We start from the raw sequence: 18,610 nt of genomic DNA on the forward strand, positions 1-18,610 counted from the left end.
GAACGGCTTGGTCCTCTGCCTTTGCGGCGACCATTTGCTCAGCTGCCTGTACCTCTGGTTCTGCTGTGGCACTGCGAGGCTCCCTGCATTGCCACTCTTGATTTGTCCAAATAATGGCCTTTTGGAGAATGACGCCCCTTTCCTCAGGGCTGAGGAATGGCTGGGTCGGTGGAAGCAGCTCTGAGAAGCTCTCCTGCTGTCTCGGGGGCTGGCAGGGCCTCGTGCAGCATCGCCTCTCGGAAGCGCTGACACGGCAGACCCAGCTGGTAGCATTCGGGAGTCTGTCACGTCAACCCCCCCCCAAATAACCTCCCCGTTACAGAATAAAATAGGAACCTCTATTTTTTTGTGATTTCCACAAGTCAACCTGTTAACCTCCTGATACAAAGCTGCTTTCCACGTTGGCGGCCATCCAAACCAGATGCAATTTTTGAGTGAAATCATCATTAATGTCACAGTGAGTATAAATCACGGCTTTCTATAGCTGTGTTAACATGACTGCCTTCACTTAATGGCCCAAAGCATTAAATCTGTATTCCGAATATGTTTGGTCCAAGCAGGCATGCCATATCCTGTCAGCTGCTGTGTGCGCAAAACTTAACGTAAACCTATACCATTATTTTCATTAAAATCAAATCTAGATGTTAATGAAGCAGCTGTATTTTTGCATCTAACTTGATCTGTTAAATGAAATATTTATTTTTAAAATTAATAATGCTGATATTCATTTTATTATGTGAGGTGCGCATACTTACTGCTTTGACTTTTTCTGTGGGAATATGTCAGTGAAAGGAAAGGATGCTGCATTAATGCCGGCAAAACTCATCAGCCGCAGCCTTCCCCCAGAACAAAACAGTCCGCCTTTAAATTAAATGACTTTTGAATCAAAACCATTGACCAGCTAGAGTTAAAGTTATGGTTTCACTCCTACAAATACTTAAGGTGTTGCTGCCTCTGCTCTGGAAGCATTTATTTCGGCACAGAGAAGTCATTTCCAACGACTGATCTGAACTTTCTGTCATTTGTCTCTCCTTTCTGTTGCTGCCAGAAGGAATTGGCTCTTTCCTTCTCTACAAAGACGCATGATCAGACTTCCACGGCACATCCAGCTTTGCTCAAAGGTTTGTGCTTAGCAGAATACAAGAGGCTGAGAAATGCTGAGAAATGGCGCATTACGTGTAAGGTGGTGCATTCACGGAGAATTACATCTCTTCCAGAGAGAGCCCAATTGCCTGGCTGCGCTATGGAAAAGTAAGCACCTGCCCGTTTTTATTCCTGAATGACAATTTATGTTGCTCTTATCGGTACCTGCACAAGGCTGAGCACTCTGGCCCCGATCCAGCCGAGTACTTGCTTTACTTGAAGGCCGCGGATAATGTCGTTGCCTGGAAAGCAGTGCTCACCTTCCCACAAATCTCCTCGCCCCTTCCCGACAGCCGCTCTGAAAGAAGCCCCGTCGCCTCCTGCCTCGCTCAGCGGGCGGGTGAGGCAGACGGAGGTGACGAGACCTGTGCACTTATCGCACCTGGTCAGGGATGGAGGAGAAACAACGTCGAGGTGTTCAGCCTCGCTGACCTCCATTAGGAGCAATGGCAGCTGCTGGGCACTTGGTGGTCTGGGCTTAAAAAGGAAAAAAATAGAAAACAACCAAAACAAACAAACAAACAACCCCCCAGAAAACACTGTGGAAAAGTGCCATCTGCTCAGGGGGCATTGCTGCTATTTCTCTTGCTTTCCGGTGCTTTCCTGGCTTCTCCACTTTAACGAAACCTTCGGTTTAACCTGTGGAGGGAGAGGCAATTCGCCTGAGGGAGTGAATGGTGATGGCATCACGTTTATCTGTAGTTTCCCATGGAAAAGAAGAGGAAAGCAATTGGTTCTCCTTTCCCCTGCAAAACCAGGCCCCACGAGCTCATTAATTGAAATAACACAATAAAGAGCTAAAATTCACCTAACAAATAAGATAAATCATTTTTGGCTTAGTGGAAATGATTAATGGATTTAGATACAATTTGTCAAAGTTATAAACAAAAAGGAAAGAAAATGGTCAGAAAAAAATGACAACTTCAAGGGATGTTTCTGACTTTTGTTTTCAAAACAGTGTTTTTATTTTATAGCTAGCTAAAAATGTACTCTTATAGACTTTAAAGGACTGTAAAACCTGAATGGATTGGACAAAAGCTACAAAGTCACCTTGAAATAAGTTTTTCAGATATTTAGCCACTGAAACACTGTTTTGGGGCTGGATCAACTCTAAAATATATTTTAATGCCTTTTGCCTTTGTCCTTTACATGCTTTGGCTACAAATTGAAAAAAAAAAATAATAAAAAATCTCACGGTTCTGTAGACACCATCAGGCTGGTCACATCTGCAACAGCAACTCAGAATTTACCTAACTGGCTCTCTAGTGTCTAGGTTCAATAAAAAGGTAAAACTCTCTCATGAGCTTTTTTTTTTTTAATCCCACTCCCTTTTTTGAAGCCTGGAAGGCACATAAAATGCAATTCTCAGCAGGACAGTAATTGGGAGAAAATGTAATAGATGGTCCACATTCCTCTTTGAAGTTCCCATTGATCAATGTTGCTGAGACTATTTTTCCAATCCATAACTCAGAAACATGAAGAAATTGTCACTTTATTCTTTGGGTATGTGTGGTTCACCTCGTAAGAAAATAGACTCTGAGCTCCTGTGTAGCCTTTTTGCAGGTTTTTCGTGGAAGACGGTTTAAAATGGGGAGGAATCAAGACCCCAGTTGTAGGATTTACTTGAATACAAATGTTCCTGATATTAACCAAAACAATAGTGGTTTTGCGATTTCTTTTTTATGTCTGAAATTTGTGTAAGAAAATTGGATACATCCAATACCTTCCCCTCAAAGACCGTGCTCTGCAGCCAGCCCCATGCTGAGAGCTGGTGTTAATTAGGAGGTGATTACCCCACCTCCTCGTGCTGAAAAATGAGCCCTTTTTCCACAAACGTGGAAAAACCATCTGTCCAAAACGATGCTTAAGAAAGAGATTTTTGTTTATGCTCACATGAGTTGGTTCTACACGTGATAACTTGTTTTCCTAATGAAGCTAGTTAGTAGGATGAATTTCCGTGCCCCTAATTGACAGAGCTGGGCTGCAGTCGCAGCTCTGGCCGCAGCTGTTAGGCAGCTCAGGGATTTACAGCCCAGCACCTAACCAGCACGGGGGCGATGCTCCTGGCTTGCGTACATGCAGCCAAAATGCACCTGCGTTTTAGGTGCTAATTGTACCGAGACAGCCATTTCTCTGTGTTGTCACGTGCTGCCTGGTCTTAATTTCTTTGCATTTCAGTATCTCAAATTAAAAAAAAAATAAAAAATAAATAAATTAAAAAGGCTGGCTGAGCAGCTCCTGGTGCTTGGCTGCACTCAGAAGGGCCAAAATCTGGGGTCTGGAAAACCCAACCCCTGATGTCGGCTCTGTTTCTGGCCCTGTCCTAATGACAGAAAGCCCAAATATTTTGACGCAGCACAGAAAAGGCAGAGGAAAGCTGATCAAAGTTGAATGTAGAGAAAACCCATTTGGATCCTGCAGTCGGGAAAGGCAGGCGGAGGGCGATGGTATTTCTCTGAGCTTTTAGACTGCCTTGCAGTCTCCAAGCAAGAACACAGTGGATTTCTTGTAAATATTTAAAGAAGGAGTCTGACCCTCCCTGTGTGGTGCTGTGCTGCTTAAAGGTAAAGATTGGCAGCGATCTTCAAATATTTAGATGTGTTGACTCTAAAAATGCAGCTAAAATGCCTGCTCCCATCATGGAGGTACTGTTTTTTTAATCAGTGCGTGACTGTTTAAGGACATAAAACATCCAGGTGTTGTTCCTGAGATGCTGGTTAACTTAATCAGTGGAAACTTTGGATAAAAGCATGCCAGGATTTCCTCAGAGATGACAAGGGGCTATCAGAGGAGGGCAGCATCACTAACCTATATTAGTTAGTCTTGTCTCATGTTTTCATCCTTTTGAAGTTTGCTGTGTAGTGGTCAAGGCATAACCCTTACTCTGCCCGTGGTGGAACGTGACATTAAGGATTACTTTCTGGCTGGAACAGTCTCTCTGAACTGAATAATCTGTAAGATTTTTATTTTTTTTTACTTTTTTTTTATATGTTATTTTGCAGAAGTAGGAAGGCAGCTTCCTACGTATTTTCACAGGAGATGGCATCACTTCCACCAAGGTGTGCAGCAAGGTGCAAGACACCGGCAGAAAATGTTACAGGCATTTCTTTCTCGTCTTCTTGGGCCTGTGTCGCCGTACTGATGGGCAGCACTGCCCATGAGCCTGCCTTTTCTTTTACCCTCGTCGGTGAGAAATCAGTGCTTTTTAACAGAAGCCCAGATATTGTCTGTATTTCCCTAGTGGTGGTGGTACACAGACACAAACAGCCTCTGAGCTGCTCTGCAGCTCCCCTTCCTCCTTTTCCAGTGTCTTTCCCCATGCCTGCCATGGACCCAGGTCCATGGGAGAAGGAAGCCCTTTGCTCCGTCACAGCTGCCAGGCATCATAGCTCAGTTTCCAGGTCTGTGAGCATTTTATTTTAACTTCTCTTATTCTTATTACAGATTGTTTTGGTTTCTGTAAATTCTTCACCCAAAATAGATGGCACTACGGGTTTAAATGCTAGGAAGTAGAACGGCTGGCCAGAGGAATGCAACGTCCTGGCCAACCTCACCTTACACGTCGTGCCATGGAGCTGTGTAAGAGGGAGGGAAAATCACATCACGGCTTGTGTTTGTGCCACAGAGCAGTGGTGGGGACAGCTCGTGCTGCTGCTGCTGCCTCCGGGCTGGCACTGAGCAGCACCCAGGGAGCACTCACAGCACAAAAACCATCCAGGAGAAGTGCACGTAACTCGCAGGTTGCCACGAGTTCGAATCGATTAGGGCGACAATGTCATTTTGTTTTGTGCTGAACAATCCCGTGGCTGGAATTGAGACCTGCCAGGAGCTGAATGAGTTAGTGGAGCAAATTGGAAAAAGCAGGGCTATAAATTGCAAGCGAATTCACTTCGTGGTTAACACGTGTATGTGCTGTGAGGGACAGGGTGTGCGCGAACTGCCCTTCCATGCAAATCCCAATCAATTCGCTGACAGTGTCCTGCTGAACCCTGATGCCTCACTCAGTATTTCTTAAAATAGCCATGGGTTAGGAGGCACAGGGAGACAGACATTCTTACCTTAAGTGATGCGCTGGTGGGAGGCACTGGGGAATTAATAAGGAGTGTATGGATGAGCCTGTAGCAGCCTTATTGCATTTCATTTCCTATGTCCTGCTAAACCATATGAAATAGTTGTAAGTGAAAAAGGACCTATTTGATATATGTAACACCATTTCCTTTCTCCCGTACGTATTCTGAGAAGTTAGTACAGTATTTTTTCATAGGTATAACTCCAGGAATTGCCAGAAAACTAGGTCAATACATTCATGCGGGAAACTAGTCAACCCACACACAGCAAGTTCACGTCGTGCCAGTCACAAATCCCCTTGCACAGCTGGTACCTGAGCAGCATCCCTGCCCTGCCAGGAGCTGCAGGAACCTAGAATCCTCCCAGGAGCCCCAGGTCTCTTTGTGCCAACAACCACGCTTTGCTTGGGGGTCTTCCCCGGCTGCTTGAAGGCCCTCCTCAGTTTCTCAGGCATCTCTACCCGGATTTTCTTCCCTGCAAAACCTTATTATGCCAGATTGCTCTTCTTTAAACTACAGATTTTCTTTGTGACCAGTGGGAACGTGCCATGCTTTGATCCAAGAGCAATCGTCCCTTCCCTGGGAGGCCCCCGAGCAGCCCGCAGCGGTCCCCCCACCTCACCTCTCCCTGCCACAGGCCTGTGGAATTTGGGGGAGGCACGGAGGTGGCTGTGAAAAGTAGCAAATGTAAGGAAAAATTTGGACCAACGCTTGACAACTTTTCTCTGTTGTCAATTCTAGAAGAATTTACATTGAGTGATATGTTTTCACTTGCAAATGTTTCAGATATGGGTTTTTTTTAATCTTTTCCACTTATTTTAAGCCTTATAGCATTGCATAATTTATTTTTTTTTCTTCTCTCCTTACAGAGGAATATGCAGATAGCAACATCTCAGGAATTTGTACAGAAAAATAATTCCCTTGGAACAGAGGTTTGGTTTTGGCTGAAGAAAAAATAATCCTAAAGATGTTAATAGTTTTAATTTCCAGTTGTGTAAGAGCTGATGCTTCTAGAAAGGCGTGATCTTTAAATCTGTAGTAAACTCTGATGTCCCTTGGCAGAGCTCTGTGGGAGCTCCATGTTTGCTGGAGGAGCCAAACACTGAAGTTGTGAGGCTGGTTTGTCTTAGTTGCTGGTGTTGAAATGCAGCACTTTTTTTTTTCTTTTTTTTTTTGAGGAGCAACTGAAGAAGAATAAGGAGTGTTAAACCAAAAGGTCTGCAGTGCAGTGCTGGGCTGGGCTGTGTTATGCTAGGAAGGGCAGGAGAAGCCAAATGTTTAAGGAGGGCTGGAAGGGAATAAGAGACAGCAGTGGGGGATGTTTACATAAACAATAAACAACCCGCTGAGCGCAAGGATTAAGAGACCAGTGGGAGAGAGGCGTAAAGAGAAATGAAGGAGGAAGAAAGGATTCTAATAAAATGCTGAGAGGAGCTTGTCCTCAACGCATGCAAATGGGATTTGTGTCCCTCACGTCAGTGCCCACCAGCTCTCGGGGGGGAGGCTCTGGCTGCCAGCGAGGGCCCCTTCAGGCCTGTGGTGGAGATCCCTGGTCACACCGAGAGAGGTGGGGAGGAGGCCTGAAGGAGACGGGTGCTCTTCTCTCAGGGCCTCTGGCCACCGTCTGTCATGGAGGAGGAGAATGAGGAGGAGGAGGAAGAAGAGGATGGTGATGATGAGGAGGGCAGATCTTCCATGGGAGAGGAGGAGAATGGAAAGTTGCTGAGGAAACAGGATTATGTTTCCCGGCATGGTGTGATGGGGGAGTTTGATCATCTCTCAATAAGAAAAATGTCTTTGCCAAAATTCTGGTTGAAAAAAAAAAATCGAGAATTTAGTTCTGTGCCCTAGAAAGGAGCTGGGACAGAACTCATGAGGTGTTTGAAAATCCTCTGGGGCATGGCACGGTCAGTGTAGCACCCCTGCCTTGAACACAGCCCAGTGGATAACGCACCGTGAGCCGGGACAGGGCAGTTACCACACAGGCACACTGCTCAGTTATCTTCTTTCCTTTTTTTTGTTGTTGTATTTTTCCATTACACTCCACTGCTGGAAGCACTCCTTGGGTACTGAAAATGAGCCACATGCCTTCCCCACCAGCCTTCGCTCCTCCTCCTCCTCCTCCTCCTCTTCCTCTTCCCTACCGGGTGCCTGCTGCTCTTCATCTTCCTCTGCCCAGGAGCTCCTCACAGCTGCCAGGCCTGCTCGCCTCTGGTGCTTTAGTTAGGAAAATGAAATCGCTCTTCCAGTGTCCTGTGATGGATGTGAGCTAGTTGCCATATTTAACATACCCTTGGATAACATTTAAGTACGTACAGGAAACTGAGCTGTGATAAACCTCGCACAATGAGGTGAGAGCAGGCTCGTTTACAGAAGTATTGTGGTAGGAATTAAAATAAAATTTCCATTTTCCATAGTTATATTCTGATTCTGGTTGTCGTTAACTTACTCAAAAAGCCATTCGGTATTTCAAACTTTAGTAAATCATCGTGTCTTCCAATTAACTTTCATATTCCAGGCAACATAATGTGGCTAATTTCATCCAACTCTGTTGTTTAATAAACATCTACACAATTCTTTCTTTTGGAGCCGCAAAGAAATGCGCAGTTATGTTACATTTTTACATGTGGTAATGGGCAAAAGGAAAATTGCTAGAGGGAAATTCATCCTGGTTCTGAGGTTTATGGGCTCCGGAGAAGCCATGCCGTGAGGGTGCTGGGCAGGGCCGGAGGCAATGCCCCCCCCGGGCGGCATGCCGGGTTTTTGGCTGCCCACGCGAGGGCCCCGCAGGGGGCAGGTCAGTGCTTGGCAGCCCTGAGGGTACGGGAAGGATAGCAGGGATGGTGAGCTGTGGTTATTTCCAGCCAAGAGCCAGGTTAGGGGATCTGGGCAGCTGAAGCAGAAGGCAGAGGTGGGCTGGGGGACTCACGCTGCTCCAGGGCCAACTCGTGCCTGCAAAGTCATCCAAGCTAAGCATAAGTAATAAGACCTATTGCAGTGATGTAAGCTAAATGATTGTATTTCAATAGCATAACTGAGATGCTGCATTATTCAGTATTGAAAAAAATGGGAGAAGAAGTGAGTGCATAACGTTGTTGGTGTAACAGAAAAGTAAAAACTCGATCCCATTAGTACTTTGTGAATTGCTGATGCTTTCCAATGCGTGTTGTGCGGCCCCTGATTTGGAGGTGAAGGACTGCCGTGGGTGTCACTGACCGTGTTCAGGAGAGTTAGTCTGAACACACTGAAATATCTTGTGGTCCATTTTACGCCTAAGAGCAAAAACGTGTGTGTGGTTGCAAAATAAGCACCTCAGTTCTGCCTGAACCGGGGGAAGACGTTTACAGAGGCAGTGAATGCTGCAGCTGAACGCAAGCAGGCAGTATTGGGAAAAGCAGGGAGTTTATTTAGTGGTAAATGAGTTTATGCTCTGTTGTTTTTCTCAAATGCAAGTGTTTGCAGATCCATTAAAAGCTGTGTTTAATCTCTGCTCCATTTGCAATCTGATACGCTTTTGATGCTCCCGCAAGGGGAAGGCACAGCCCGTGGGTCTGGTTTATGGGTGGCTTTCCCAGCACCGTGGGGAGGCCAGGCAGGGTCTCCCCCGCTGGGCTGCATGGTGAGGGGCTCTGGGGAGCAACCCAGGCATGGGGTGAGGTGCTGTCACCTGCTTGTGTGTGCTGAACTCGTGTGCCAGCATTTGTGACTGCATGAAAACTTACCTGAATTACTAATGACATTTTCATTTTTAAGGGACTCAAGCTCAGGCAGCATTTTAAAAAATGAATCATGATTTTAGGTGATTTCTTTCTGCGTGAATGCTTGGAACTGTCTGAAAATCGTCTGTTAAAGCTGCTTCAACTTCTGCCTCTAATGGAGCTACTCACACTCTCTAAACTGGTAAATGCTGGCTGTAGTGTCTCAGTCTCCTGATTATGTCCCATGCATTTTCTTGGATATACAACTAAAAAAAAATAATCAGCAATGAGCAGCACAATTAGAGCAGGAAGAACCGCAGTGCAATAATTGGGCCGGACCCCCGCTGGCCCCTTTGCAGCAGTGCATCCTGCAGTGCTGGGGCTGCAGGGCCTGGTCCCCGGCTCCTTCCCCTGGGATGCACAGATGAGAGCTGGCAGTGCAGCCAGCACGGCTCAGGTGCAGGGTGCTGTGAGAGTTTTCCTTTTTGTCCTTTTCATTTCTTTCATCAGAAGAATATAAGGCTTGATACTTTAACACTTGGCCTAATATTAACCAGGGAAAGCAGCTGCACTTCATAGTATTAAAGATATAAGCAGCCTCTAACGGTCTGTTATTAATGTGGGTAGATTGACTGAAAACGTTTTGCTCTTAAGAAATTCACAGTTCATTTCCAGTCATTAAAATAATTAGGTGCTGTGCTCTGAGTGCTCTGCTAAGGGCACGGCTCGGGCCCTGCTGCCCTCAATGCTGTGCTCCCAGTGCTGTGCTCCCGGTGCCCCCCGGCCCCTGCCTGCTCCTGCAGCAAGGAACCAGCCCAGGGGACTGATGAAACCCACAGGGATGCAGCACTTAAGATGGAGTTTGATGCTTAAATGGTTCTGAGAAGCTGGGCCCCCGGCCCTGCCAAAAAGCACATGAGTAACCTGCCCCCACCGTCCCATTTGTTTTAATGAGACGGCTTTTATAATAAAGATATTTCCATAAATAAGTGATTAGAGGATTGAGCCAAAACCAATCAATAAGGATTAGATGTAACTCATGGGATCAAGAGAAGCCTTTAGTTTTATTGGAAGAAAGGGGGAAAAAAAAGTCAATTCTTCTTTGCTGGATCGCACCATGTATCACCTTCACAATGTAAAGGTCCTTTGAAAATGTGAGTTAACCTGCCGAGGCTCCTTTATGCTGTTCGAGTGCTGTAAAGGATGCGAGTTTGAATGAGCTCTGTAATTGCACTTCTCTTTCTATAGTGTTTTTTCAACTCGTGCTTTCTGAATGTACAAATCTTTTATCTGTTTTGAAGGAGCAAAGAGATGTTCCTGTAATTCTGGTGTTGGGCAGCAGGATCATGAAAGCATTTCCGTAAATACACTCGGAAAGTACAGAAGTTGGCTTAAGGGAACTGCCGAGCTTTTCTCTCCGCATCAGCAACTTGGACCCAGGTGAGGTTTATGGAGGCAGAAGGGCCTGGATGGTTTTGGGACCGTGGCAGCAGCATGAAGGCAGTCGAGGCGCTGCGCCAGCCGGGACGAAGCTGCCCCGACACGGCTGCTGCTGCTGCAGTGTGCACAAGGGGCTGCGAGCCTGGCGCTGCGGGGGCTGTTTTCAGGACAGCTATAGTTAAGTGATTATGAACAGAACCAACACTTCCACTGAATAAAAATAAATTCATATTACATTAATTATACAGATTACTTAAAACGCAAAAGCTATAGAACAATATACATTAGGAGATGTATCTATTTCCAAAGTCCTTACAACCATACTTAAATCTTTGGAGTTATTACTCACCTTTAACATAGTTCCCATCAACTGCAGTGTAAGCCTTAGAGCTGACAGTTCAAATAAGTACACGATATAGTTCAGCCCTAAAACCCTTAACAGAAAGTACATCAGGACTTACTGTAAAATTTCATGGAGGATTAGAGAAAATATTAAGTCAATAGTTCTCTAGTTATTAGGGGCTTTTAAGGTAATCAATACTTTCTAGCCATATTAGTGCCTGCGAAGATAAAAGATGACATTAGTATCCAACTCCTCTTTTGTTGCTCTACTTATGTATATCCTGTATATCCTTTCTTTAGTCAGCCCTGCTAGAATCAATAGCGATACCAAGAATATGGTTATTTTTAAAACGTGATCAATATTGATTTATTTATTACTGCCAGTTTCAAGAGGAACTTGATTTCAGGTAAATTTTTACTCTTCCATATAGAAGAACTGCCGGTCACCCTAGAACTTTGGAGTACCACCCGATTTGGCTATGGAGGCATTCATGTTTAGCAGTTTGCTAATGCAGCAAGGATGGTTTTAAGAAAATGTTAAATGGGATTAATTCTAAGAATTCTTTATAGTTAAATGCTATTTTACACCTTGAAAGCATTACACAGATGTTAATTAAATTTAATTGATATAATTCAGTCCTAAGCCTATTTGCACGCAGTTATTTGATAATTGTTTTATCAATGACATGTATTCTTTCCTTTGGTTCTGTTTCAAAAAGTGGAGACAGCCGTCCTGTGTGCAGTCTTTGGGCTCTGCCTTCCTCACCCAGGTAACTCCAGACTACAGCCAGTCATATGACAACATTTCAGATCTTTTCCAACAACTGCGCTCTTGAACGTCCTTGCTTTTGTTTCTCGCTAATCGTCTGCTGGCTTTCTTCTGTATTCCTCAAGTAGGAATTTGTGTAAGAGTTCTATGGATACAGTGTTCGTAGCCCCCAGATGCCTCAAGATAAGCAATGCTGTTTGTTCCATGTACAGTTTGTCCTTTTCTGGCCAGTTCTAAGGCAAGGAGCTGCTCCTTTAAAATATCCCTGCATCCACTGATTTTAGGAACTATATTGGGAACTGTTGCAAACCTACCCCCCAAAATAAAGTGGTTTGAAAGAGCAAGAAATCCATCAGTCGTAGCACGAAGCATGAAGTGCTTGATAGGAAGTAAATTGGGCTGCGGAGCACTTGGAGACTTCCCTGCACGGAAATACTATGAATTATCATCAGCTTTCTAAACCTGTGTTCCTGGCTGCCAGTGTTAAGACCCTGTTGTGTCCGCAGAGTAATTATGCAGAAAGTACCTTTTTCTGATGAACGGTAAAGCTCGCTGAAGTGTAATGGGGAAAGCATCTCCACTGCGGTATCGATTCTTGCTCCTCTCGCTGTCGTGGCTGCTCTGGGCTGAATGCAATTAGATGTGATCCCTGCACTCAGGGGAAACGGGGCTTCTTGGTTTGTAGCTGCGCCTCCTTCAACTCCTAATAAATAGGACATTAAAAGAGAATTATTCCATTTCGTGTTTTACAAAAGGACTAGTCTTCTTCCATTTGATTACTGGACCCTAATGATCCAGTCAGTGAAAAAATTTATAGTCAGGCCTTTTTTTATTTCAGCCCCTACTTACCCAGGAGAAAAACAAAACATTATGAAGAAAACATGGGAAATTTTGTATTTAGCTGACGTCCCACCATACATCACTTGTACATCTTTCTCTCCGCGTTTCCAAAAGGCCATTTAGCTTAATGCTCTGCTCCCCATCTCAGTTTTGTATGCTACAGGTGCTGTAGGGATGCTTTTCAGAAGAACAAAGGAATGACATATGTCCTGGTTTGGAAAATGAATCCAGTGCTGGTTTGGGAGTCTCGCTCTTTTTGTGCCTAAGATTTACTTTCCATAACATGTCACGGATGATAAGATTTTAAGAAAAATATAGACAATTTTAAATAAGAGAATAAATACAATTTTCTAGCCCACCACAAGCTTTCAGACCATTGGTAAGTTCTTTATATGTCTGCATTTGTAGTAAAAATTAATTGAATGACTGAATTTTCCGAAGTTTAGGCGAAGACAAAATGAATTGGCCTCCATTCTATTTTGTTCAACTTTATGACAGTAAAAAATTACATGTACAAAATATATTATTTTAAAAAGCATTGAGTATCTTAAAAAAAACCATGCCTAGCTGTATGATGCTTATTTAGACAGTGCATACTTAAGATCTCTAAGAGCCTACAATATCCCATTTACATGAAAAAGAATGAAGGAAATACAGGGGGAAAAATAGGTATTTACCTGGAAATTTGGATTGGAGTATATCTGTATATCAGTACTGGTTCTTGCTATTCTTGTTTGCCACTGATAATGTCAGGTCACTAATAAAGGTCAGTTCGTTGTGGAAGAGTTTGTGAATGGCCAACAAACTACGAAGCATTGCTGAAAATCGACTTACGCACTCAGCCATTGAAGGAATTAATCCTAAGTGGGACTTCGGTAGTAGAACTTCGATGAATTTTTCATGCTTGATAAATAGTGATATTCAACTAATAATGTTAATAACCTTACTGTTTGCAGGTAATTATCCCTATAAATGAGCTGTGATGGTTTGAAAACATCTGTTTCCTTTTGGATTCTCTGTACATCTGCCCTTAAACAAGGTGAAAAATTGGTGTGATAACTCTGAGGACTGAATTGCTGTTTTTTTTTTTCTGTAGTGCAGTATTCCCTGCAATTAGGTAACAGTTTAAAATATGATTACTGCATTTTTATGTATCAGTGTGTATATTTTTAGAATGTCTCCTTCCATAATCTCCCTGCTTTATCTAATATTTTAGGCATTAAACAAATCATAGGGTCGATATTAGCAATGTTTTTTGAGGAATTGGTTTATTATTTTGCATGTGAAATCTATTCGGTGGAGAAACCCTTTTAATGAGCTTTGCCACAACCGCTTCCTACCTGGGGGCAGTGCATATCCACCCACCCGCTCAACCGGACCTCTGAACCTCCACCGGCGCACACAGCCTGCACTCAGTGCACAAATACATTAAAACTCTTCTGAGGTTACGGCTGAGAGCTAATTGGGTGCCAGCTGAATGTTCCGCCAGTACTTTGAAACCGGTGGTAATCAAATGCCTACAGCATCTTGCGATGAGTAAGAATTTCCATTTTCCAGCAGGTACATTTTCCTCTCGTTCCCGGCAGAGGCGTTCACTGCCACTTTATCTGAAGCCCTTCACCGTTCCTAGTTCAGTGCTCCACTCGGAGCCTCTCGCAGGGAGCAGAACCCTCTCGATGTGACGGATATGCTAGTGAAGGAAAAGCGCTGCTCTGTTAGTAGTTTCAAACATGAGAGAGGCTCCCTTGTCCATACAGTTGGCAGTTGGATCATTTTTTTAACCTTCCAACAGAGACTAAAGCGGCAGCAGGATGGGTGTTAAACGTGGGGCAGCAGGGGAATGAAAGCACCTCTCTGAGGCTGTGGCTGCCCTCCAGGAGGACAAGCCACGCGTCCCTGTGCTGGGTAGCAGCGAGAGCAGGGCTGGGGTTGTCCTCAATCCACACAGCTGCAGCTGGTGTCTGACACGAAGTAGTGACTGTAGACTTGTGTGAGCTCAGTAGAGCTGGGGTGCCCAAAATGAGCTGTCAGGCCAGACTCTGTGGTTTCCAGCTCTTTCATGTCTCCCGTGTTCTTCAAAGTGGCTGAAAAGCAGTTTAAAGGTTCCCTGAGATTTCTTTCAGTGTGTGACTGTTCTGAAGCATCGCACCAGGAGATAGCAAAGAGCACGTCGAGGCAGGTAGAAAGTACAGCTAGTCTCACTTTATTGCCCGACATTACCCAGGGGATCTAGGCTCACACCTATGTGAGGGTCAAGGACAACGGAACTGTGAGAGCTGCAAAAGCATGAGAGCATCTCTGGAGTACCCGTTCCTCTGCTACCTCAGGCAGAAATCCAGCAGAGTTTGGCTTTTATGTCTATTACATTGTAGCTTACAAAGTGTAAACCTTTTCCTCCGTCTTTGCAGTACAACTACCCCTGGATCGGAGAGATGCAATACTCAGTAGCAGTACTAAAAAAATTCAGCGAGTTAAGCTAACAATCTTTGAGCCCAAGCGATGGAGAAGACCTATGTAAGCAATCTGCAAAGAAAGGGTACTCAGTCTCTGCTAGATTTCAGTATATTGTCATGAAAAAAAGCTCAGAAAAGGCTTGGTTTCAAAGCCTGTACTGTGTCTTTTGCACTCCCTTGTCAGTGTTAGCTGTGGCCTGGATGTACATTTCCAGCTCCATACTCTGCTGAGGTTACACGCCTTCTTCCCCGAGATAAACTGTCGCCATGCGAAGCCAGCAAAAGCCTCAAACAGAACTGAGGCTGTTTCCCCCAAGATAAAGGACAATATTAACGTAAACGATGTCACCATATTAACTTCTCTGAATCTTCTTCAGTCCGGAGTGAGTTTTCTGCATTGATAATGGAAGTAGCATGCTCCAAATACATGGTGCATGAAAGATGGCACTTTTAGCTTACACTTAGCACTCTGTATTTTAAACTGAAGTCAAATTTATTAATTAGTTGCCTCTATCTAAATGTATATAAACCACTCACATTATTTTATGTAATATATGGGAACAATTTGATTGTGTCCCTTGGTTAATATATACAGGTATAAAGCTGTCACCACTTGCGCTGTCAGGGATTGCTGAAGTGAGCTCCATGGAAACTTCTGTTCAGACAGATCTTCTTCAGCAGTACTGCCTGGAACTATATTTACAGCCATCTTTTTGCTAAGATGGGTGCTGCCAGATCCAATAGGAACAATGGAGAAAGAAAAAGAAATGTAGGATTCAATGGAGTTACCCTCGTCTACACCAGCTAAAGCAAAGGCAACCCAAAAAATTTTAATGGAAAAAAAGGGAAAGGGAAGATCAGACCCTGCGTTCTGATAAATCCTTTGGAAGCTTACACCAGCTGTGGACACATCAGGTCTGTGTAACCTCTCCCTGAAGCTACAGAGGTGTTTCAGGGAGGGCCGGGAGCAGTGAAAACCACAGTGGTCTCCAGTGCAGGTTAAAGAAGCCCCAAGAGGATTTGTTTTTTTTCAAGCTCAGGAATCAGCGTGGAGGAACTGGAGCTCTTCTCCGCTCATCTTCCCATGGATGCTTCTGAAGGTCTCTGTAAAGTGCAGTTCCCCACGGCCATGGGAGGAGACTCTCTGGAGCAGCTCAGGATCTGCCTTTAGGGCCCATCTCTAATTTACATCAGCAACTGGAAAAGCTGCCCATCGGCTGCGCTGATTTACAGCTCTATTTGTAAAGCAGCAGTCACACAGGGACAGGTCTTGGCCCCTTTTCTCAGACGGGTACACGCATCTCTAAGCCGTCTGGAAGCTCCAGATTTATGCAGAGCCAACAGTCCTAAAGGACATGGGGTCTTCTTGACTCGGTATACCCTTCCAGCTAGCATTACCTAAAATGGATTTTTTCTCACTTTCTATTCTCTTTATTGAACCAAATTTCTGTTTATAGTCACATTTTCTTTATATCCCATGCTGTCTGTCACTTGTGTTGAATATGGGTTTTGCACGCATGCCAACTAGATTGTTACTTGGCGAGAGTTCACTGGCAAGAGAATTTGCTTCTACGCATAGTAATAGGCATGTTTGGCTAATAGGCTCTTTGTCTGAAAGCCTCTTGCATATTCAGAGCTGCTCATTTGTCTCGCTAGCCTGACCTAGGCAACAAATATTAAAAAAAGAGTCATAAATTTGCCCCGTTCTTTCTAGAATGCCAACCGAAGCAAGCACTAGCTGTTTCATGATGAACTAGTCATCTGCTACTCTCCCTTCACAAGCGTTGTTCACCCACACTTATTTCTGGAATAGTCTTCCTGCCCATCACTGATTTTTGCTTCTGGAAGTGCCTTGCTCCGTTCTCTGTATTCTGGTCGAGTACATTTATATATCGAAATGGACAGCTCTGATGATGTGGCAGCTTTGGGATGGCGAAGTTGACGCCCCAGTCCTTGTGGAGCTGACAACCTACAGTCTGCCCTGGGTTTTCAGTTAATGGCAGGGAATGTGCCCTACGTGGTGGGCGGTGAGCGTACCAGGCTGGAAGCACCGCGCCGACGCTCGCCCGGCTGCCGTGCTCCGTGGATTGGGCAGCAGGCATCTGCCCAACCTGGCACGGCTTCCCAGCGTGTCACCCCTTCAGCTGGTCACTGACTTCTAAAGTTGTGATTTCTGTGACTTCTACAGCCGGGAATTTCCTTAGGCATTTGGAAACGGCAAGTGCCGTTAGTGTTGGGTCTGACTGGCTGTTGATATCAAATGGCTTCGTGCATCCTTTGTAACTGGCTTTTTTTTTTTTTTTCCCCATGTAAATTATAGAATTTATTGTCCTGGAACTGCTATCTTATTTTTAGCATTTAATAATTATCTAAAGGTTGAGAGTCACTTTTTATTTTGAAATAGTTAGACATACTACATTGTTCTGCCTAGAACGAGCAGATTTGGTGTATAACAAGCCTATTTATTGGCAGAGTAGAAATCAATGGTGTACATACCTACGACTTTTCCTATTTTAATTAGCCTATACAGACTACTTTTCAAACAGTAGTCAAAACAGCATGTTGTAGAAATACACAAAAGCCTAATTTAAATGGATTGGGTCAGAGATCAAGCTTTTCGACTGTTGGTTGTGAATCCCCTAAAAATAAACAGCCCAAAGCTAGCAGTGCAGCATAGCTGACAGTCTCCCAAAGAAACAAAATCTGCCAAAGTGTATGTTACAGCACCATCTAGCGCCTCTTATCCCAGCAGTATAGCAAATTAATTTAATTTTCTGCTTAATTCAAGTACGTAGGTGGAGAGGAGGGAGTGCATTGGCTGCTTCTACATTCTGACAACTTATTTTCTCTCAGCTGGTGCCGAGTTAGGAGGGAGCTGAGGGATGTAAATGAGCTTTGGCATTTTACATGGCTGGAGGTTTTGCCAGTACAGATGCTGGTAGCTCCTCCTCTTTATCCTCTTACCACTCACATAGTTTTTCCTCCTGACAATAGTTGGGAAGAGGACACAGGAGTCCGTATGTAGAGAAAAAGGGAGACGAGTACTGCAATTAAATAGCAAACAGACCAAACTGAGTATTTTGTGGGGTTACAGCCATTTCTGTCCCAAAGGTACAAGTGGGAGGTTGGTGACTGTCTGCAAACACCTTTTGTTGAGAACTGCACCCATAACGTATGCACTTGTCTCAGGTCACCAGCACCCGAGCGTTTGCTTTGTGCGTTCTGAGTATGGCCCTCAGCAATGCCCAATGAAATTCCACTTATTGCGAGATTTTAATGTCCCTTTTTTCTGTCTTTTTTTTTTTTTCCTTTCTAAAAAGGTAATTAGTGTCCTCTGACTCCAAACTGCCAACAGCAATTTTGCAATTAGCCTCTATTGCCGGCCATCAACCGCAAGATACGAAAGAAACAATATGAATTTGGGCAGTAACCTCCACAAGGTCTGGTAGCATGGTATTTAAATTTGTTTCTAAATTAACGTTCTTATAAACAGCACTCCTATAAAAAAATGAAAATCCATCACAGCTGGCTGTGTGTATCTTTGATAAACAGCTGCTAAAAAGAAAAAAAGCCCTTCATCATACTGAAGTGCTCCAACTTCATCTAAATTACAGTAATTTGGGCTACTCACAGACAGATTGGCACTGACCAGATTAACATACTTTGGAATACACATACATTTGCCCTGATCAAATTTAATAAAATAACTTGGAATTTACACAGTTGCTCTTCAGTCTACAACCTGCCGCTTTCTGTCTTTAACCAGACCCTGGGTTAATGCCGCAGGAAGAATAATAAATAGCTCCTGGTGCTGCTGTACAAGTTGGGGAGCTCAGTGCGTGCCGGGACGGACTGATG

At 44.2% G+C, this 18,610-nt stretch overlaps 1 long non-coding RNA gene across 1 annotated transcript in view; it reads left to right on the forward strand.

The window, feature by feature from the left end:
• LOC106036777 (uncharacterized) overlaps positions 1–17,360 on the forward strand; it is a 50,485-nt gene extending 33,125 nt beyond the window's left edge. The window contains exons 12-16 of the long non-coding RNA XR_010833875.1: positions 1,049–9,110; positions 10,210–10,348; positions 11,410–12,678; positions 13,256–13,338; positions 14,708–17,360. This is a non-coding gene — a long non-coding RNA (uncharacterized lncRNA). The remainder of the gene's footprint in view (positions 1–1,048; positions 9,111–10,209; positions 10,349–11,409; positions 12,679–13,255; positions 13,339–14,707) is intronic.
• The last annotated feature ends 1,250 nt before the right edge of the window (positions 17,361–18,610 follow it).

Source organism: Anser cygnoides, chromosome 10, assembly GCF_040182565.1.
Source record: "Anser cygnoides isolate HZ-2024a breed goose chromosome 10, Taihu_goose_T2T_genome, whole genome shotgun sequence".
NCBI lineage: Eukaryota > Metazoa > Chordata > Aves > Anseriformes > Anatidae > Anser > Anser cygnoides.